General features: G+C 40.6%; 1 protein-coding gene across 21 annotated transcripts in view; it reads left to right on the top strand.

Moving 5' to 3' along the window:
- baz2ba (bromodomain adjacent to zinc finger domain, 2Ba) overlaps positions 1-23658 on the top strand; it is a 77150-nt gene that overhangs the window by 13608 nt on the left and 39884 nt on the right. For all 21 annotated transcript variants that reach the window (XM_072465771.1, XM_072465760.1, XM_072465765.1 and 18 more), the window contains exon 2: positions 1436-1478. The gene's annotated coding sequence lies outside the window, so the exon portion shown is untranslated. The remainder of the gene's footprint in view (positions 1-1435; positions 1479-23658) is intronic.

Raw genomic sequence — 23658 nt, 5'->3', positions numbered from 1 at the left:
TGGCATGTACTATCTTTGTGGCACTCAGATAAAGACACTTCGATCTGATATTACATTACTTTGTTTGTATTGATTGTTTGAACTTGTTTGGGACTCAGTTGTCATTTAGACACTACTTCGAGCCATTTACCTTCACTAAATTTATCACCTCTATTTGTGAACCATAGACCCTGTTAAATTGAAATCCACGACTTGCAAAACAATTGTAGCACAGTGACAAAGTAGCAAATGCTCAAGATGTTTATGAGCACTTAGTGCAGTTTGTTCAAAGTTTAAAGAGACAATAAAGCTGCTCGTGGTTTGGAGCACATCGCGTGGCGTTGAGTAAAAGTGCCGTGTAACGTCCAGCTCCTCAGTGCGACTGTTGAGAGCTGGAAACATCGGCGCTCCGTGCTTATGGAGCATCCACCAGACTGATTCTGTTGCCGTTGACCAGATGGATGTGTTTACTGTCAACAGAACCTTGTTAGATAGCCACCCACACGCGGTGTGGCACTGTTTGTGAGTCTGGAACAGCCCCTGCCTCTGATGTATGTCTGAGAGGGGGGAGGAGGAGTGGGCGATATTGAAAAAATGTGATACATTGATATTTTGGGTGATAATCAGATGATATGTTTCCAACCCATCAGAAATAATCTAAAATTGGTCCATTGGTCAAGGTTCAAGTACTGCACACATGTGAAAGGACTGTATAATGAACCACAAAAGTGTATTAATGTCAATTATATCCTTATTTGTGAGACAACAACACTGCAAGATCCTTTTTAAATTTTTACATATATTTCTGTGTGTGTGCCGTTTTTTTTTATTATAGACAATTTATTAGATTATGAAGTACATCTTCGTCGTTTCAGTATTATCCTGTAGAGGTGAGTGGAAATTTGAGCGAGCACATTCGTCTGAACATGCTGCCACTGGTTGTTTCCATCTACAACATTGTATACAACAGTCATTACCATCTTTGATAATTAGAATTTGTAAAAGTGGTAATGCGTGTTTGCTTTAGCAGCGTAATAAACAAGCGAGTGGCAGTTTGTGCTTTGGGTTTGATGAGGGACTGTGAGACAATGCCTAAGCACTGGGCGTGAGAACAGCGTCGAGGCTGGGTTCTGTACAAGAACTGTCTTGTGTTTGGGGAAAATCTCCTCACACTCAAAGCTCCAGTGTCTAGATCCATTTCTCACAAACAGGTTTTGCAACAAGCGGCTTGTGTGAGTGAGTGTAGCCACAGCTGCGCCTCAGACGTCACTGTACTCTGCTGTTTGATGTGTCTGGACCACAAATGCCTAAGCCCAGCACTATCTTTTAAAGTCACATCTGAAGAAAGAAGGGGGAAACATCCTCAGCCTTCTCAATCACATAAAATGAATCCTTTAAATCAAAGCCAAATGTATGTGGTTGTATTTTTAACTTGATCTCTTCTGTGTTCTCCCAGGTGTTACTGCCGTGATGTCAAAGAGCTGAAGACATCTCGAACAGTAAGTACATTCAAATCCTGAGTGTACAGTGTTATTGTGACACCACCACTGATGGGAGCTTAACATTCTACTCTTATTATTTTTGTATTGGTGGTTATGCTGGCAAATGTACCACAATCAGGTAAAGGTTTGGATAAGGAACTGTTTATCTGGTGAAGGTTAGGGCTGTGAAACAAGTTGCCCCTGGAAGAAATGGGGAATGTTTAGCGAGTCTTGTGCACCCATGACAGTGCAATGAAGACCAAACTCATAGAATCCTCCCGTTTAAGGTCTAATTTGTTCATTCGTTCAGTGTTGCAGCATGTGTGTATGTGTTTTTTTTTTCTCTACCCCCAATTAAATTTAACAAGAGCCCCTTGAAAAGCAGTTGTTATGATTACAATACAAGTTTTTGGTTCATTCATTGAATCAGGCAATTAATTACATTCCTCCAATTCTAATCAGAATATTTGTGTGGAGCGTGTATACCTAACTCGTAGCCTTTAGCTCTGGGTTACTTTGCCAAATGTCTGTTAAGTGTGGCCTGCGGTGCTTCCTGTTCAGGGCCTGGGACGGTGTCTTGTGCGTGTTATGTGGAGCTTTAATCTTCCCCTTCTCCTGCGCGGCCCTGTGTTTTCCTGCTCCGGCTCAGTCTCACTGTGAGAGCAATCTTCCTCTTCAAGGCTTCACTTCAAGCATGGCGAGGTGGCAGTTTGTTGTTGTGCACGGCATGACTTGCACTTTTCTGTTCTCATCTGACATGCTGCCCTTGTGCTGCAACTGAGCTCAAATAGCATCCTTTTGTAAGAATGTTTTTCACTGGATAAGGAGTTTTCAGCCCAGGTTGATGCGGTTCTTATGAGTGATTCCTCTAAAAAAATAGCTGGAAGTTGGAGCGGACACACTGTTTTTCTTAATAGTTTATCTTCAGATTTGTATAATGCACATACTTAATTTAAAACCCGAAAGCATGTTAAAACATAACCTGTATGCAGCTTCTTTATAATCTGATATTGGAGTCAATTAATGGTTGTTTCAGTTGCTAAAGCTAACTTAATAGTTTTTATTGATTGTGGTCCACCTGATTTGTAATGAACAAGTAAATCCCTAATCCTGTTTAGCACTAAAGATGCATAATTAGTTTGCTAATGCTAATTGAAGCTTTTTGTTTTGTAAAATGCTTTAGTAAAAAACCTTTGGACTTTTGGCATCTGATTAGGTTGATTGTTTTAATAGTTGTCAGTAGCCAAAACTCTACTGCAAATATTTGATGACAAACCAAATTCATTTTTTTTAATATGTGTTATGGTCTGTTTGTCTTCCACTAGCGTTATTTGGAACACGCCGTTTTGTTTACATTAAAATGTTTTTTGTAAGATTATTCATTATTCATTGTTGTATGTTCCACCTTAATGCCAAAGCTAGTTCAAAGTGAATTCTGTTCACTGAAATGTCAATAAACCCCGTTCTGATTCTCATTTTGATCATTGATATAATAGATGTATGAAATGGTCTTCATGTAATAGTTTGCTGTTGCCAAGGTGGCCATCTTGAGCCCTGCTCGCATCATTTGTGATAAGTATTGATGAGTCCTCCTTCGGGGAATCAATTCCTGGGGGCGTACATTTAAGCCGTGTAGCGCAGCCCCCGCACCTCGCACTAACTGCCTGACTCTCCCGTGTAGCCCACTGAGAACAAACCCAGCAGAGCACGGGGAAACGGTGGAGCTCATCCAAACAGCTATGGTGTAATTAGCTGACATTTGTTGCTTGGAAGACAAGAGAAGAAGGAGAAAAATAGAGAAGAGAGCTGCGAAACACCCAAAGGAATATGCAAATGTTGAGTGTTAGAGAAAATGAAAGACATGCTTAATGGCACCGAGACAGAATTGTATTACGCTCACCATTTTTATGAACTCACTGAACTCTCTGAGATGTTATCGCTGATTATTATTTTGGCCCTAAATGTTATGAGTCGTTGGTCAGAGAGGACGATTAGGAGAAGAGCAAGGACAGTGGACAGTGGCTCAGTCTTGTCTTTCAGCGTTGAGTAACCTCCACGACACACAACAGTGCCCACATGAAGCAGTCATCCACAAATCCTGCCACGCTCAGGTTACAGCCTGCGCTCTGTAGGACTACAGGCAAACATGTAAGCAAGAGTACTATGTGATACTCATTGTGACCTGGTCTACAGTATCAGGCTTTTTGTACCAATGCTACAAACAAGTTACAAACATGTAAACAACTAGGGATGTCAGGATAATTGTGTGATTTTATATGTGCAAACATAGGCGATTTCAAATCAGTCTATACACATACACATATAAACATTTTTAATGTACACAATGTAGTGTACTTTTCATTTGACTGTTTAGAATACAGACATTTTTCTTAATCAATCTGAAAAAGATATTTAATAAAGCTGGTCACACACTAGAGGAATTGTGATTGTAAATTGCCTAATAAAATGTAGATTTCACTGTACAAATATGCTGTCAATTGGAAATCGCTTTATAAAAATGTTTTATAGCCATAATAGTAACATTTGACATTGTGACAGCCCTATAAACAACATACCTTAAACAAACTGGGGAAAAGGATATCTATATACGTCTTTACTTCTGGGGGAAAAGTGTTTTACCCATCCAGCACCAGTCCTCATTTATTGGTCTGTTAGTCGTCTTGAGAATTGGAAGTCTAATCAAATGTTTTACTTGCAGAAAACAAATTACAAATTAGTCAATGGCAGTCAATGAAGCTTGCTGAAGATCCCATGGTCCACTATTTCTGCTGTTTAAGCTTGTTGATAAGGCATGACCATTTAACTACTAATTACAGTAGCAGTAATTAACAGTAGCACTTACAAGTCTTTTCTACCTCTCACTGCACTGTATCGATGACGCGCCTGCTATCAGTGCACAATGTGAATCCAGTGTGCTCACTTAATTGAAAGTCACACTATTAAAAGTGTGATCTTGAATATGATACCAAGGAAAAAGCTTGATACCCATTTCGATTACACAAAAAACACACTTTTCTAATTAACTGTAGAAAGATTCAGTTTCTAATCATCTGGATCTTTTCTAATTAACATGAAATACATTGATTTAGTAGTCCATCTGACTCCAAATTATAACCTTAAACAACAATACAATCATTTTCATCGCAAAATAATATTAGTTTCTTTCATTTTACCTCATGGTCATGTTTCAAAGTCAAACGTCAAATACTAGTTTTTGTATAGATTTTTTGACAACCCTAATTGAAAGGAAAAACTTGGATCGGGTTTTAAGTGCATGAACGACTTAAAATTCCCACATTCTGAACACTTAGTATGGCCCGCCGTGTTTGTGTGCATGTATTTAGTCAAAGGCATGTGGACTATTTGTACTTAAGCCAAGGTGCTGTGCTGCTGCTGTGTGAAGCGGCAGTTGTGCTTACGCAGCCCCATCTGCTTGATCCAAACTTGAAATGCAATGCCTTTTAATGACAAAATACTGACTTGCAGTGTGTGCGCGCACGCGAGAAACAGACAGGAATAAAGGGAGCGAGGAAGGAGAGAGGAAAACATCTCGAAGGTCAGCAGCAGCAGGCGGCCGCAGGGAGAAACACGTGAGACAGAGATAGTGTTGCGTCAGCCCCACAGCGGTGCTCCTGCTTTTTTATGTGGCTGTACGTGCCACTCCTGTGGGGAGGCATTTCCATTCGCATCACATACATTCACATTAGCAAGACGGACACTTTCTCTGGCTTTCATCTCCTCTCTGCCTGCTTCCTCCAATCCGCTTTGACCAAAGGTTTAGAGCATGACATTTTTCAGGTCATCAGGAGAGTTAATGATGCTCTCTCTCTGTCTTTCACATTTCTAGTAATTATTTCATATCAAGTTGAGTTAAAATAAACCTACCTTGTTATTTGGTCCCTCATTTGCTCATTAATGGATAAACAAATATGAATTCAGGTAATTGGTTGTAAACTGCTCTGCCCTCTACCTATTAAATATGTTATTTAATTAATTCATACATTCTTACATAAGTGTAGTTTGTGACATTATAATTGTATTCACGTTAAGGAACTGTTTTTGAAAGTAAAGTCAACTGTGTCAGTATTATAACAGCAGTTTCTAGGGTCAAAATTATAAGGCTGTGTGCCGTCGACATCTAATTGTCGAGCGTTTTTGTTCTCCACAAACTTGGAAGTCAAGCCACTGTAAATGTAGCACGCTGGTAGTTGTTAGCAGTACTGTGATGGCTTAAAATGATGCTAGGAATGCGTGAGTAATAAGTCTGAACTGCTGCAAAACATTTCAAATAGTTGTTTTTCAAGTTTTTCAGACGGTACAAAAATCAGGCCTTTTAATACAAAGGTTAAAGTACACTCGTGTTGTTCACTTCCTCTCCTTCCTTCTTGTACCGCACACCGTTACCATTACTGTGCTCTCAGTTTGCGCATTAGTCACATATTGCTCTGCCTGTCTCCAAAAGTCAAAGCAGGAGGAGGGAATGTTTTTCAGAGGAGGGCCACGAGGAGCCAAGGGAGGTGCCACAGTACCGGAAGTTGTGCCGGAGACAAAGAGAAATCTATGGCAGCAGCACAGAGGAGCGAGTGAAGACAGTTGGAGATGTGGTTTGGTCATAAACGCAGCAGATAGACCCTATAAACCCTGAGCTCTGCAGGGCAACAGCTGGCATCCTACAGAGGCAATGTGTGTGTGTGGGCCACTAAAGAACCACCAAACAAATGTATTGGACCAGTGCCACATCCACACAACTATTAAAATGATAATCAAAACAACATGAATTAGCCATAATACCCTTTATTGGGCCAGATTTGGTTATACACAGCTGTAAAGTGACAATAGAATCATATCCATATTAAATCCCATAAATGTTGTCCGTTGGTTTACTTTATAGAAGTTGTAAGCAGTTAGTGTGCTAATTTTAAGCTTCAATTAAGGAAATTAAATACCCTGGTAGATTTTCAAATATCAAAGTTTTGTATTTTGAGATTCTTTCGCTTCTTTTTGCTTTCTTGCAATAATGAAGCGATACAAGGAAATACACAATGAAAGAGAGAACCTCCTTTCTTCCTCTGAAACATGTTGCAACTAGAGCTGTAGAGAGAGATTTATACCTTTTCCTGCACCTTAATAGACAGAATGACTAACAGAATAACACCTTTCCAAACTAGGTCTTTGCCTTGTCCTGTTTGACATACTGTAGATATTTGTTAGGAGCCGACAGGAGTATCTACTGATGAGTGGATCTTGTTCAAAGCGAGCCGTGGACTAGGTGTTAGGGCTAAGTCCCAAGAGCTCACGTTTCAATCGGGTTTGTGTGGGGCTAAAAGGTTTGTGATGTATGGGGTTTAAAGGTCTCCTCCTAATGTTTCATAAATCACTGACATGCAATTACGTTACATTATGACACCCAAAACTGTGCACCGTGTGTTCCAACACTGGCTGCACTTACAACAAACACAGAGCGGAACCACTCTGCTCCATGCTCTCTTTGGGAGCGCTCACAGCTTGGGTCCTTTTGCTGCTGTTTTGTCTAGGCTCTATTCAGAATGACCCCTCGTGACCAGTAGCATTATGGCACGACCAGCAGCCCCCCGAGAGGACGCAGGCTCCCCGGGTGCGAGCAGTGATTCATGGGACAAGGGTCTGTAAAAAGAGCAGCGTTTTCGCGGGGACAGTGGGGGTGAAGGCAAAGTCTGGATGGCAGTTAAGACCACGCGGCCCAGAAAAGGACTGTGGCAGACAAAGGGGGCGGGGAGAGATTTTCAGTTTGAGATGGTTAACTAGCGCTACTCTTCCCTCTTAGTTGGCCAGTTTTATTTATTCAAAAAAGTACCTCTAGTGAGTTTGTCGTTTTAGAGATAAGACTTTACAAATTAGTTTCAGTATCAGTATTTTCAGAGCCTCACCTTTCAAAGTTACTGTTGTTATTGCGTAAGAGATATAGTAATAAACAAACCCGAATTAACCTCATTTTGGTGCCACAAAATATCCGTGGAATTAATATATATAATTAAACCCTGCATTAATTACTTCTTTATTCGTTTTAATAATATTTTGTGACCTAAATCTACATTAATGTTATTTGTGTTGTACTAGAACATCCTTTAAAATTTCCCATAACCAGAAAATTGTTCGAACTAAACTGCACAGACAGCTGAGTAAGCCCACAGTTACACGCGCACATGTCTAAATCTATCCTCGGGCCAAACTGTGCTTTTTAGCAATCATAGCTCGAAGGCAGGTAGTACAAAGTATCAGTACTAAATGTTTAGGCGTTATCTCCAACACTTCCTCAGTCGAACAGAGAACCAGTTTAAAGGGCACTGGGAAAAAGACACTGTGAGAAACAAAGCGGCCTCATGAATACCAGCTGAAAAATGATAGTAGTTGCTGGGATTGATGAAACCCTATTCAGGTTTTGTGACAAGCGGCAAGACGCACAAATTCTTTCGCCTCCGGCTATAAGGTGTAATTTCCCCTTCCACTGTCACTAGAGACGTGTAAAAAATTATCTGCAGCTCACTGTCTGCCTCTGAGTAATGTCTGCAAGTGTACAACAAATCTGCACCCACTCATCCATCCTCATATCACATGTATCTGTGTATCAAGGTATATGCAGGTTATTCCAAACCACACTGAGCCTCTCATCTTTGTCGGTCTTACATTGTGACTGGGGTAAAGTTAAAGCTGTATATTTCACTGTAACTGACACACGTCTAGTTTCTTTGTATATTCAGTAAGATATCAATGACTTTTGTAAAATGAGATAGGTTCAAACACGGCGCTATTTGTCTTTGTGAGCTGCTAGACCTGTTGAGCTGAAAAAGTCTGTAGCTTAGTGATCCTTTGCCTCTTGTACAATATAAATGAATAACTGCTGATCACAATCTGACAGTTATGTTGTATAAACTTTTGTTTGTCTTACTCTGCCAGGTTTAAGGTCAGCAGGTTGGGCTGTAACAAATAAGTTGACTGTCTGAGTTATTCTGTATGAATAATGGATAAGTGTACGGTAAGTCTACTTTTGAAGGTAGATGGACCTTTCAGATTTAGCTACACAGTTTGCAGCCTTTCACTCTTGTGGATGGCACAGCTATCTGTTTCTGTAACAGTTTAACACATTTTCTTTGAGCTCCCAGTCCGACTACTTAACTCGGGCCAGGTTCTGCGACTACTCTGTCCCTCATGGTCCCCTTGTGGTCCCCTCTGTCCCAGTGTCCCGTGGCCTGTGGGCCAGGCCGGCTGTAACCTGGATACAGCTGCAGTCCAGAGCAACCATTAGTGGTGCCAGGAGGCCCCCCGCTCCCAATGAGAGCTCATTACTGTATTTGTGCAGTCACACTTCTCTATGAAACACAGCAGTCTGCCTGCTGAAAGTAACCAGGACACGCAGCCTCGGGGAAACCATTACAGCTCCAAATGGAGTTCGAGAGAGGAATACAAAGAATTTTATTAATGATTAAACAGTGTGTGCGAGTGGCCGTGTTGATCAGATTTGGCCTTTGTTGGTCATGCATGTGGCTCTCGGAGGCCTGCTTCAGCTGTCTGGTCTGGTGTGCAGATGGCTGAGATGGGGCCTGCTGAATGAGATACCCTTTCCCCTCCTGTGTGTCTTTTATCTGTCCTCCTTCTCGACTCTATAGCTCTCTCTGCCGGGTTTCATTTACCAGCAACATCCCTGGCTGCCTCCTCTCTTTCATCGCTGCATCTGCTGAGGGCCATCTTGGGCAGAGGAGACTTTCCACCACTCTTTCTGCTTGCTCCCCTCTTCTTTATGCGCCTCTCAGGGCTCGGTGCGGCAGTGAGACGCAGTAGCTTTGGAATGAAATGTCTCTTAACCGAGCCATGTGCCCCGGAGCTACGGTAATTGCAGGTGAAATTCAGCTTCCTCTTTAAAATGCCATCTCTCATTTCCAGTTACCGACCCCCTCCGTATCTTTCCCTCTCTCTCGCTCTCTCCCTTGCTCCCTCTGGCTGTCTTTCAGAGCCGTGTGAATCCCCCAGCCCCTGTCGCGTCGTTCTGGCCCAACAGACACTCCCACAAAGCACAGCGTTGATGGTTGCGCGGTGATATCAGGCTCGAAGCAGGGGAGGGAGGGGCCACTGCCTGGATACCAAACACAGTGCAAGGATAGTGGACCCATAAACTGTGATGTCACTCATAAACTAGCACAGGGCGGGTGGTGAATGCCTAGTCCCCAGTTACACATCGCTGCTAAAGTTTGGCATTTCTGGATATGTGCAGTGCAAATATTGTGGTTGCAGTTATTTACCATGGAAATAGCTAAATCAACAACATGCTAATTAGCTGTTATCTGTCAATTAGCAAACAAGACAACATTGTGCCTGTATACGCAGATGTGAGAATTGAATATTCAACTATTTTATGTAGCGCAATGCTGATTTTTTTTTGTCTAGCTGGTCAAACATATAGGTGTATGGTAACCTATGGCCTACTTATGGAAATGTCCTCGCATCTGGCTAGAACTATGCTAAAGTGAGTAAAAAAGGTTGCATATTTAGTACTGAAAACAAACACCAACAATATTGCTACCAAGTTACAGAATGAGCTTTCACTTTTGCCAATCATCCTCTGGACGACTGGCCTTTCTCTCCAACAACTCACTGAGACATCGAACGCCTCACTTTGACTTGAACTTTCTTGAGCCGCTGATCTTTCGGAAGCTTATTTTTGTTTCTTTTTTGTTGTTTTGTTTTTTGTGTTATCAATTTGTTTTCATACACTCCCCATGTCTGAGTTTGAACAAGGAAACTCCCAACCTGAACACTGTCTGAGAGGCTGACAGGGCAAGCTTGCACAGGTCTGTCTGGGAAAAGCTGCTGCCATTTCCGGGCCCTCTGTGTGTGTGTGTGTGTGTGTGTACGTGTGTGTACAGCGTCAGCAGGCCATGAGCTGTGTAGAGGTGACATCAAGGTGAACGCGGCGTGCCGAATGCTCTGCCGACTCGGGAGGCAGCAAATGGCTCTGTGGCAGATGGAGTCTTTGTCAGGGAAGAAAAATGGCAGCTCAAGAGCATCAGAGACCCCCTCCTCTCCTCCTCTTTTCCTCCCGCCTCTCGCACACGCACACACACCACTTTCTGTCTCACTCTACCTTTTTTAATTCACATGACACATCGGCCATATACAAAGACATACTCCATTGTCTGGGAGAGGACACTCATTGACACAGTGCATTCCCTCGACCCCTTACCCCGTCGACCCGACCAGAGCTGCTGAATGCAAAAATCCTATAGTAATTACTATTGTGTAGTTTGAAATCTTGTCATGGTTTTGTAGAATAAAAGGTGGGTTGTTAGTTTGAAAGCTTCTACTGTGTAAAGTAGCCATATTTCATTGGTAAATGTACTGAATGTAAGGTATTTGATTTCTACAGGTTGCTTAAAGTGTACCCTACTTTTACTGTAGATTATGTCATAACACTGTTCAAGTACTGACGACTATTACTGAATTTCAAACTAGTCTTTATGGCTATTGTAACTGCACCTAAATATATGTTTAAACAGCATTTGAAATTATATGAGATCCTTTCACTGAGTACATAAATATTAATATACATTTAAAAGGGAAACTTTCTCTTTTGACCTCTTCCTCCAAAGCCGCAGTTGATCCCATCCCAGTCTAACAAACATCGGCGTGTCCTATTACATGCATGTACACACACCCAGAGACAAATCCACATATTGACACACATATATCTTCCCGCCCCCTCCTCTCCCTCTTTAGTGAAGACGGGCTGGCGGGCGGTGACCTTCCCCTGCTCCGAGGCTTCCCTGGCTGTTTGATCAATTATCTCACTGCCATTGTTTACCAGGAAGCTGGAGAGGAGCAAGAAGAAGGCTCAAAATGGCCACTGTCAGGTGGAGGGATCCATTTCCCTGGCAGCGCGTGGGGGGCGGCGAGAGGGGGGAGAAAAAAGACAGAGGGACCGGGGCTGTGGAGTGCGTGGAGAGGAGAAAAGAAAAGAGGGAAGCGAGAGAGAGAGGAGAGGAGGGGGAGGAGCACGGATCACTAGCAGCTGGGATGAGATGACATTACAAGGCTATGACAGTGGTTACATTTATGTTCCTCAAGTGTCAATGGTTTATCGTTCAAAGTTTTTTCCTGACAACGTAACTTTTGTCTATTGCTTAATAGTGTTGTCACAAAACTAACAACAAGCTTTTTAGACAACAAACTCATTTTCACGTTCACTTTCTTTATGTCACCGTGTGGTCTTATACTAGTTCTGATCAGGATTATTCTAAAACTGCTCAAAGGTCAAGTACTAGTTTTAATATGGATTAGTGTCTGCTTCTTGATACTTTTGACGATTGTATGACTTAATACTCACACATTGAGAATATTAAACAAGTTTGTGTGTTAAATTGCAATCTCTGGATTACATAACCCTACCTAACAGTCCTTCCCCACATTAACTAGTGTATTGACCAAGTTAATTTACGTAGATGTATAAAGGAGTTGCCATGAGATGCTTTCCTATGTGCTGTTGCCCTAATACTGTTTTAGTCTACGGTGATTACAGTGGTCATATTGTCTTTATGCCTATTGCCTCGATTAAGTCGAACAGACACTGTAAATGTCACTCTTGATTATTTTTGATGAGTTGCCTAGCTAAAGCTTCAGTGTAATTTGTCGCAAGCTTACTGAAAATGTCATGAAAATCCTATGCCAGATACCTCAATTGTTTACACAGTGTTGCACATGGATGGAACTGACAATATTGCGAGTTCTTCATTAGCGGTCGCTTTATGGGCTGCTATGACATTCGTTCTCAGTCAAGATGATGTAATAGTATCTAAATACTATGCTACTCTCTGAAATCTGAAATTTTTGTTTAACTGTTAAATCTGCCAAGATCCAGACCTCTACTTGAAATGATATTCTATTTATGTTCACAGATAATGTATTTTATTTTCTCTTCACATTATTTTCTCCTTTGGACAACAAGTCACTTAATTTCACTCAATTCACAGACAATTGAAAAAAATAAATCTATCCCTACAAATGTGTAGAAAATGACCCAAAACACAATCTACACAACTAACAATCGCAACAATGGTCATTGATCATTTACCGGTAATAACGTGTCATGTCAACATATAGCAAATGTTTGGATCGTGACCATTTTATTGACACATGCTTAATTAACAGAAAGAGAAGAATGCCGGGCGTATATGTGTGTCCATTGTATTCTCACGGATCAATCGTGATGAAGCGTGCTGTCAAGGCTCGCACATGTATGCACCATGCCACAATGCTGCAGGTACACTTCCTATTTTTAGACGTGAGTGAGGGGGGGGGGCACATGCTCGAAAGGTCATGTGGCAGCGAGGAGGAAAAAAACGACTGGGAACAAATGATGCACTAAGCGTATGACACTCCGAGGTCCTGCTTTAATATGTATGTATCGCAGGTTGATGGCTGATTTCATTAGCGCCGCTCATTGTTATGCATAGATTGTCCTCCTGCAGCAAAATGAATATTGTATCCACGCGCACGCCCGCACATATACACCACAACAGCTGCATTTTCCAGGGAATTCTGTTATGTTTGAATCTCGGGCAGAGCTGAAGAAAAGGTTGATGTTTCCACAGGCTGTTATCTGTGTCGGCTATAATTAAAACCATTTACAGGGCTGTCATTTTAACACAAGTTTTCTGCGCTGGCGTGGACAATAGCTGTCAGGTAGGCAGAGTGATTATTTAGGAGTCCTTGTTGATATTGGAGTAAATTATTCTCACATGCAGATAGGAAAGCTACCGTTGTTTAAATGCTGCGAACAATATAAAGGTGTCATTTCGGAGAGCCGTCCTATCCGTGTCACTCGAGTTTGCTTAAATGTGGTAAGACCCGATAGAGAGGCCAGAGGAATAGGTTAAGTACACGGTCATTAGTCCAAGAAATGTTGTTGTTGCACGGGACTTCTGCATATCCCAGATAGGTGCCATAATGAAGCCTCTGTCACAAAAATAAAATGAGCTGTAAGCATTTCTATTTTTTAAGCGGCAGGGGACAATGCAGAAGTAAAAACCAAAGAGCCAACAGTTTTTGTAGCCGTTTGGATTAAGCAACACAACATTGTACAATAGATGTTTTTGCAATTTGAACTGAAATAACATCACATATTAGCATTTGTAGCATATAATAGTGTTTTATTTTTTATGTTACCTCATTTGATTAGATTTGGGACCGGCATGATCAGTACATTGACGTCTGACTCGTGGCATTTAGACTGGCACATTGCACAGCTTGCTTCTAAGAAAACGTGAGAGACTGAAACCGAGCTTAACCGATTCTAACGTTTGATTCAACAGTTTGTGATGAGACTCTTGAGGACATTGTCTGACTTAATAAAAGCCAATCAGTTTGAGTCCAGACTATTGTTATTCCACATGGCAGAGACCAGAACCAGCTGTGGAGGGATACAGTGATTTTGCCACACAGCTGAAGTATGTCCTCCATTCTCCAGTATCAGTACTTGCGATGAGTTTGAGAAAATGTCCTTCGAGATGACTGCAAGAATTTCAGTCCTTAGTGGGACAAACGTTCTGTGCGAGATATTAATAGCGATGTGGGCGGAAGGGGAAGAGAGAAAAGCTACAAACTCTCGCGTTTTCCGTATGTTTGGTGAGGAAACTCTCCAGATGGATTATGTGTTGGGCTGTTGGACTCTTCTTGTTGCCGTCCAATGCGCTCGGACTTGCCAGACTCACAAATGCACTCGCACTCTGCTGCTGTCTGAAGTTCAACAAGCTATTACTGATTAACATGTCTAAACTGGGCCAGTCGACAGAGCTGCCTAAAGTCCTTTTGCATCTCTTATGAATCATTATCTTTTGTTTCTCTCTGAACGTACTTTCAGACCTATGATAACAAATTCCTGGTATATTGCAAAAAAAAAAATACAATAAATGATAATATTGAAACGTCTTAATGTTATAGACACAACAATCGTAAAGGGGAGAATCCCAGTAAATCCTTTGGTAAAAGTACAATATTGTTAAAATCATGAGCTGTATTAAATACATGGCCAATTATTAGTTAGTGTATATATACGTATTTTAAACTTTACAGCTCAAAGCTTTATAAAAACAAATAGACCCCCCTGTTTATTGGTGCAAAGAAAAGATACACACGATAAACATTGAGCCCCAAAAATATCGGCCCATCTCTCATCTGATGAACAATGAGTCGATGTAAGTTTGTTGCCATCCTTAGTATTTGTTGCCTGAGAAACCTTGTTGGCTTGTCGTCTCACATTTCACACTTGGTTTCATCCCCTTAACCCCTAATGGCCGGGGCCTGGATGCGCCGCCTGACCTCCTGAGTCATGGATGTTACAATCATCATCGTCACAGACCTACGCTCCTTTCATTTTTGTTCCAGTGGAAACTTGACTCAGAGCTCGGGAGTTCAACAACAAAAAAAGGGATCACGCAATGTTGATGGTTTCATCTAAGATTTCAGCTCAAAAGCTTAAAAGCATCTGGGAATACTGTGCTATGGACTAACCTACTTTGTTCGCTGCGCTCTCTACTCTACTATCTAAAAATGTATGACTGCTGAAAGAGAATACAGTCAGACTTGTTCTTGACAGTGTGCAAAAGCCTAAACCTAAAAGCTTATGTGTTTTGATTTGATTATTATTGAAACGTCTTGATCGTCCGTATCTTGTCCAAGCAAAATATAATTTGTGTCATTAAAATGTACCAAGATTTCTGAACACAATAGCAACACAACATGATATTGGTGAACCATGAGCTGAATCTGGGTCAATATTTCTTGGACTTATTTATAGTTAACACTTATAAATGGCAAAGTATATATTTATTATCCAATTTGTAACAAGCAGTAATGTGTTTTTTGGTTGAGTTTATGAAAGAATAACCCGAATAATGACTAAGAATGGTTATTTTTCTGCTCTGTTAACTTGACTCAGGGTTAAGAACGAGATGTTCACACTTGGCATTGCACTTTAATGGAATAACTTCTCACTTCTCCTCTGCTTAGCCCTATTTATAACAGTATTCGCTGTGACAGGACCTCACATGTACCGGTTTCATTTTCAGCGTTCAGGCCTGGCTTTTTCAGAGCAGATAATGTCAGCGCACCGCGAGTTAGCTCTGTTTTATCCTGTTTTTGGCATCAACCGTGAAGGCTATCTGTTTATAAAACCTGCATACCACACTTCCACTGCTCCCATCCCGACTCCCTTAGCCTGTTTGACGACACAGCTAAAAAAAAAGATGAGTGACAAAAGAAGGAGCTCAAAGTCGTGGCTTCCAATAGCGACAATAGCAACAGTCAGATGTGTTTGAATGTTATTTTTAAGACAGATGGATACTCAAATCAGGAAGTGTGCCACAGTGACAGACAGGATGTAGGACAAATTCTGTTAAAGCAACCACATATCCTTAAAATAGCATGTTGTTAGTGCAAATGCTTTATACTGGCAAGCTTTGGGAGAGCGTTGAATCCCCTGCCAGCATATATCGAAAAAATGCATTGCTTCAGCTCGATTTAAAGAAGAGAAATGGTAAAATTCTCCTAGAGTCAGCATTGGGGGGAAAAAGCGTTCCCTCTCCCAAACCGCCCTCACCGCTTGGAGCCATGTTGCAACTTGTTTAGCAACTGGTTTTGTGTGTCATATCCAGCTTCGTCCGGAACAATTGCTCATTTAAAAGACGAGTAGCGATACTCGGAAAATATTAGACCAAGCTGTTAGACAAAAACACTGTCTCTGTATGCGTGTCAGGTGCGTGCATTACTTTCATCAGTGCGGGCGTGTTGTCATGTGCAGCTGTTTGCTCTTTGGTTAGTGGGGCTGCGTAGCGGGTTAGAGGAGGTACAGCACTGCAGAGTCGCTCTTTCTCCTACACTCGCCTCTGATTTATCCTTAACATCTGTCTTTGGCAGGTGTTTGCAAACGCCAGGTCTTCTCCGAGCCAGCGTCTGATGTTGCTATCAATAAGAAAATGGGCCTTGGATCCACCACCCCCACCTTTTTTTTCCTCCTCTTCTTCCTCTCTTTTAACAATGAGTCATATTTGTAATCCAAGCCTGTGTTTCAAGCTATTTGACCCCGAGCAGCAATCTCACCTCAAGGGGGCAGCGAGTGGGTGAGACGCCTCTGCTTTCTGGGGGTGGACAATATTGACAAAAAATTATATCTCAATCATTTTGGGAATTATTCTTATACATTAATCAGATGTTATTTTTCCAATCCATCAGAAATAAGATACAAGATCACAATAAATAGGTAATAAATTATCTGCTGCTGTCTTTTTTAACAGTCTAATGAGTAAAATGGAAATAGAAGAGCAATTAGGAAAATAATATGGCCGTATGTTTACTCAATTATTCCACAAATACTCTTATATCCCAGATTGTTTCCAATTATTATGAAACTATTTTATTTTTATGAATACAATTTGTTAGTATTTTTGCTGAAGTGAAAAGTTAAATTGAGAACTTAAGATAGATTTGTCGGCATTGCTGTGGAGTTTAATATCTAAACATTGGTTATATTTAGCAAGCTAAATATGGGATACCTAACAATAAATATCTTGGTTGAAGAAGTGTCTCACAAATTGGAATGCACTGTAAAACTAAAGGACAGTATCGCCCACTCCTGCTGCGACCAATAACATGCCTTGGCAGTTAGTTATCCATATACAAACATCCAACCAGGAATGCTCCTCCTCTAATAATATCAGGTAACAAAGCAGGTGTGTGTCCTGCTCAGGGATTGGCCGGGCTGTAAGGAAGTGTAAGGTGTGGGTATAGTTACACATGAAAAGGCGCCGTGACATAGTGGTTGGGCTCAGTCTGTCTGCTGTCCGGGGCCATGTGTCTGTATCCTGGGCGTGGGCAGCATTTATGGGAACGTGTTCATCCACCTACAGGAGTGTCGCTGTGTCAAAACCGGGCTCCACAGAAAATGATTGGTTAGAGTATTTTGACTCAAAGGAAGGTGTGGGATGAGCAGGAACGTGTTCAGGGGAAAGGTGATCTAAAGGAGGAGTACTAGAGTTGTACGACTAGTCTAGATATATTATGTCTTCATCCCTAATGTGAAATATATGCACAATCTAGGGCAAAATTTTGTATATTTTACTTTTACTCACGTTTAGCTGTTTTTAGATGGTAGACTGTAACTAGTATCAATAAAATAGGACACAATCTGACCTTTCTTCAATAGTTTTAGAGTGGTTTCGGTCCATTACAGAATAACCACATGGTACTAGAAACTGCTACTCTTTTGTATTGAAAATTATATCCTGTTGTCTAAAAATATAATATATATTTTTTAAACATCATAATGGTATGGAAATCGGTCTGTAGAGTTTCCTTTGTATCAACATTTTAGTTTCGTGAGTCAGTTTATATGGTTTGGTATGCATTAAATTAGAGGTGGGAGATATATAGAAAAATGACTAATAGTGCAATAGTTGTTTTGGTGACATTAGAATATCAAATATATCGATAACAAATGTTGAAGATGATTTTTTTCTATACAAGTGACCATTGAACTGTATCCTCCTGTAAAGACGACATGTAACACCAAGCAAAGAACAAGCTTCAAAATGTATTTACCACATCTAATAACATTTCTGTCTATGAAATCGTCCTGTTATGTGCTAGTGTGACATGTGGCTCTTTTGGACTTCACCGTCTTCACTGAACCTTTGGAAGAGGAAGTGTTTCTCCTCAGTGTCATGGTTTCCAGCTGTTGGACAAAGGGAAGTTATGTAACAAATGCAGCAACAGTCTCCAGAGTCATAAAAACAATGGGGTGATTTTATTTCAGAAATATTTGGCGTTCACTTTGTATTTCTTCTACATATTAAGGGAACATGTGTGCTTTATTAATACTTTGTCTCTGAAGTAATTTAAGACACACTCGTATGCATTGCTTGCTTTTTAGGGTCATCAAACATGTATACCTAAGATAATAATCAATACTAAATCTTTGATTGAAACTAGATATTAATTTGATTAAGAATCGACACAGGGGAAAAACAAAAACAAATGCACTGGGTTGAAAAGAATGGTCTTGAACTATATCAGAACCGGTTTAAATACAAATGGTAATTCCAGAGAAACTGCTGTTATTTGGTGGTATGTTCTAATATTGTCTAGAAATGGTGGTTTTGCCATCATTGCATTTGTAATTGATATTGAGCCCTTTCTTTAGTATAAATTTTGAAATGTTATTGTCATTACAACACTAAAGGTATAAAGAAGTAATCAACTACTGGCGCTGTTTTTTAATTGAAGACATTTAGCTTCAAATCAAGGGAAATAACACTTTGGTTACTAATATACAACTCATATTGTAAAATTAATCTCAGTAAAACAAAAGTAAAAATAAACCATTCCATTTGTTGTAGTAGATTTTAAAGGTTGTTGTTTTCTTGTTTGCTGTAAGTGACTGGGCTGTGACTCACCCAAACCACAGTTACAGGACTGAGGCCTGCAGACATAAACAGGGCAGTTGGCCAGACCCCGAGCCTCTTGCAACCGTCTGATAAGTCACTTGACGGTTTATACTTGCCCCAGATTATTAAAAAGGAAAGTAAATGTGCTAATTGTTTACAAAATGGTAAATGCGAGAAAGAAATGCTGCCAAATCTTTTTTCTACTCATTGAATTTGCGTCTTAGTTTTTCTTTAAGCTCTTTTGAAAATACATATTTTTCGAACTGGAGCTGTAGGTGATTAGTAAGTTTGTTTTTGCGTCTGGTTTTCAAATGTTTGCGCGCGTGGGCGTGTGCTCCGTATCAATGTGTGTCTTTTTGTAACAGTACAAAGATGTCCCTAGGGCTGCACCCCCTCTCTCATTACAAATGCTAATGTCACATTAATGAAATAGGCTTAGACGAAAGGTTTATAGCGTAGCCCACACTCTGAGATTTGGCCTCGACACAGCCCACCTTCAAGCGGAATCATATCGTTTCCTTAAGGCGTCTGTTCACTCCTATAAATCTGCCGGTCCCAAGTGAGACTTTAGTTAAAGTTGGGGCCCAGTTGCCCAGCTTTGGGATAGTTGTAAATTGTCAGGCCATAGGGTTGAGCACCCGACTCTTGGCCTAGCTGTAGCAGTAATGGCTTCAATGAGACGCGGGCTAATGTAAACACTGTGTTAATGTGTTAGCGCGGTTTGTAGAGTCACTCGCTGTTAATCATTGCTCAACGCGAGGACTGTCAGGGACAACAACGCCACCGCGACTGTAGCCTGGATGTACGAGGTTTATGCACGGGACATAATGACAGATGTTTTTTGATTTTTATGCTCGTTCATTGGCAGTGCTTTCTTTCATTGGCTATACTGTGGTCATTTTGTCCCAAAGCCAAGATATTACTGCTCAAACTAGAGCCCATTAAAACCACTACAAGTTTAATATGGCTTTAATGTGTGCCTATTATTGTGGGAGAACTGGTTGAATGTTGCATAGTTGTTAATCCACTGTCATTTTGGTTTTGGAATAATCTTGGTTTACCCCTACATTTTGTCCTGGCTAGTTTAGGTATATTAAATCACAATCATAAAGTTACCAAGACGTCACAATGATCTTTCTTCTTGTTTTCAGGATTTCTTTTTGACACCCACAGCTTCGGCAAAACCCTAAGACAAGCTTGTCCTATTGTAATTAAAAGCCAATTTAGTGAAATTGATTAGATTATGCTAATGGGCCCAGATCCTATCTTTCAAAGCGACACAGATCGAGACAGTGGTGAAAGGAGGACGGCAGTGACAGTCCAGCCGCCATTACAAGCTGCTGATTTCTGCCGAGTGCTTCATAAAATGTCAGAGCGCTTCTCCCTGGGCAAGACACTGAAAAATGGCAGTGCTGTGATGTGCTGGCACCTCACCTGCTGCACTCGCCCCCCTCTGTGTGTGTCTGTGTGTGTCTGTGCGTGCATGTGTGTGTGTGTAGTTTCTTGTGTGTGTTTCTGGCGTTGCAGTGAAGCAGAACAGAGGAGCTGGCTGCCTGCTGATCTGCCTCCCTCCTCAGTCAATACAAGCCCATTCTCTCCCTGCCAGCCCCCTCACACGTGTAACATTAAGTAAAGTGTCTATTTGAACAAAGGAATACAGCCACACAGCCACGTGACGTTTCCGGTGTAAGAGTAGGCCGTATGGAGATCTGTAAACTATTGTGTCTAAAAATATAATTGTGTGTAAAAATAGCTTACTTAGTGCTAAATGTGTGATATGAAAAGATAGCGTCAATACTATGTCTAGTCCTGCACAATTTTACAATAAATGTTAGCAATGTACGTATAAGGATCTTTTTTTTTTTCTAGTTGATTTAAGTGATTTACAAGCAGTATAATGCTATTTTGAAAGCTTGAGTACGATTTTGCATTGTTAAAGTGACTATCCTTTACTTAGTCTCTCAAAATTCTGTGGAGCAATGGGCTAATATCAGCTGGATCAATAGAAGAAAGTCTGTTGCGTGATTGCCAATAAATAGAACATCTCAGGACAATTGACAGTGGTTGAAAGCGACAATGAAGGAAACAAATTGAAAATTGCGGATGGAATAATTACTTACCAAAGACTACTGAAAAATAAATTGCTACATTTTATGACATGCTCTACTAATCTTCTGCTGTTAAAGAAAAGAAGAACATGTTTTTTTATTTTGGTCATGGCTAACTGAGCATTTACCCTGCATTTAGAAGAAAAAAAAGAAGAAATCCAGTTTTGTGTTTTCATTGACCAATATCTCAATTATTGTTCTGGTCAATATTTGTTATGACATCGACATAGATTGTCTCTGTAAATTCTACTACAGCTCGTACACATATGGCTTTTAAGATCTTTCTCTTGTTGAAGCTTAGGTTGCCAGATTGTTGCTTTAAATTCGACGCTTGTTAAGACTTCCTTTTGATTCCATAATAAACTTGCATGTACCACCAGATTATGACCAACTCCGAACATGTATTACTTGTGCCCTATTTGGCATTTTGCATTTGCTCAACACAAAATCCACACATTCTTTACACGCCTGTGTTATTAATATTGATTTGGACCAGGGAAAACAGGGCGGAGGAGAGTGGAAAGAGAGAAGAGAGAGGTCGTTGAGAAAGGTGTTAAGACGATGGGGGTTTGCTCAAGAGATGATAGACACAGCCAAGCATGTGAGCAGCCATTTTGCGTCGCGGTATTGACAGCCAAATGAGCTGTTAATAATATACACAAGCAGGTGAGTGAATGCAGACGCCACAGTCTGAGCATTCAGGAGGACACATTTGGACAAAGTGGTGCAACTGTACTGGTTATCAATGAACAGGTATGAATTGATAATCGATTACTCAGGTCACAATATGATAGTAAGCACTAAAATAATTCAATCTAAACTCTAAAGTAAGTCTATATGTAAGGAAAAAGTTAACTTAGTTATTTATTTAATATCACTTTTTCATTCAGAGTTCGATTTCATAAAGGTGTTTTTAATGTAATACAATTTGAATGAAAGAAAATCAAGGATTTCACTGTTGTTTGTCATGGATGTATGATTTAATGGGGAATACTCGTAAAATGAAGATATTTCTACTCATAGTAATTGTACAAATTTGATATTGATATATTTAGTTTTGCAAAAAAAAATATCTTAGCTAATTCCGCGAGTGTCTTGGAAGTACTGGTACAGAAAATTAAGTTGTAAAGGACAAAGCCACAAATCTGTGACTGAGTAAAGTTAGGGTTAATTTTATGCAGCGTTTTTGTACTATTGATTGATCTTGTTGCCACATACATACATACATACATACAAATTATCAATGTGCATGTATAATTTATTATTTATCATCGTGAAAAATAGTCTTTTCATTTAAATACTACATACTGCCTTTACTTATTCCATTCAGTTAATAAACGCCACAGCTGTTATCAGTATTTTTTAGTGCTCTGCACTTTGAATCTCTGAATGCATCTAATCCGCATCTTGCTGTAAGTGATGGTCTTGAATAAGCGATTTCAGACAGAGCTGCTCTTATCTGCATAGTGTCACATTTTTGCAGTGATAGCAGCGATCCAACACAGGAAAGTTTCAGCTGAACAGAAGTGACTCCGCGGCGCCTGTAGATGTGTAGAGGGGCGGAAGGGGCTCGGGCGGCTGCTCAAACTGCTGCCTGCGTCCTCCACTGTTCTGTCACTGTCAGTTTGTCGAGCGCTCCCACATCCATGTCATTTGCATTATGTATATCTACAATCCGGGGTTCTCTCTCTCTTCTTTTTTCCTCCCTTTTTGAATCTCATTGAAGTCTTATAAGTATAATCCTCATGGTAGATAAATCTTACCATTCTGGGGAAATTGTAGTTGAGCCATACATGTTGCTCACAGAACCTTTTTTTAAAACTTATTAATTCTTTCAAGGCTCTAATTGTTGCACAAATAGGTAGATAACATGCTTAATTGTCTGACTTGTTTATCTAGCCTACTGTTATACTATTATTTGTACCTTTTGTCGCCAAACTTTTCCTGCTGAGAACTCGCAAAGTAAAGCAAAATGTATACTGGTAAAGTAGAATGTTGACAAGCCTAAAAGTGCAGTTTTTGTGTTTTAGGTACATGTTGAGCACACAGTATTTCAGCCACAATGTTGGAGCCCTCAGGGTAACATTTCTGCAAATCATCACTTTAGTTTTTTTGAGCTGCACTGGAAAGCTGAGCGATTCTGAAATGGTACAAGAGCAAATGTAGAAATGTGTTGTAAATTGTCATTAGTCTTAAGTACATTGACAGCCATGTGTTACCTTGGCTCTAATGGTGCGCCTGTGGGTTAGCGTGCTGCTGCATTTGCATTTGTGTATGTGTTATTGTCTAAAATAGCAGCATGATGTTATCGTGTGCTTCCAAACGGCTCCACAGTCATTATGGACTCTTGTCGACACATGCAGCCACCGGCTCCATGGGCAGATCTCTGTAATGAGCAGAGAGACTGGCAGAGTGTTAGCGGCTAGCACAGGGAGAAGGGCACATTCATCAGGGATGATTGCCTGATGCACACTCCTGCCTTTTTGATGTGAAGACCCTGCTAGGTTACCACTGGGAGAATAATTATCTTTGGCTGGATGCAGATGCCAACAAGCGGAAGAGACGTGGATTTTCTTATTGAGCTTACGTTATGTTTGTGAGTGC

The sequence above is a fragment of the Eucyclogobius newberryi genome, unplaced genomic scaffold (genome assembly GCF_026437365.1).
Source record: "Eucyclogobius newberryi isolate DKJ021-1_F unplaced genomic scaffold, fEucNew1.0.hap1 SCAF_5, whole genome shotgun sequence".
NCBI classification, from domain to species: Eukaryota; Metazoa; Chordata; class Actinopteri; order Gobiiformes; family Gobiidae; genus Eucyclogobius; species Eucyclogobius newberryi.
The sequence above is the reverse complement of the archived record's forward strand: the minus strand, read 5'-3'. Positions and strand labels throughout refer to the sequence as shown.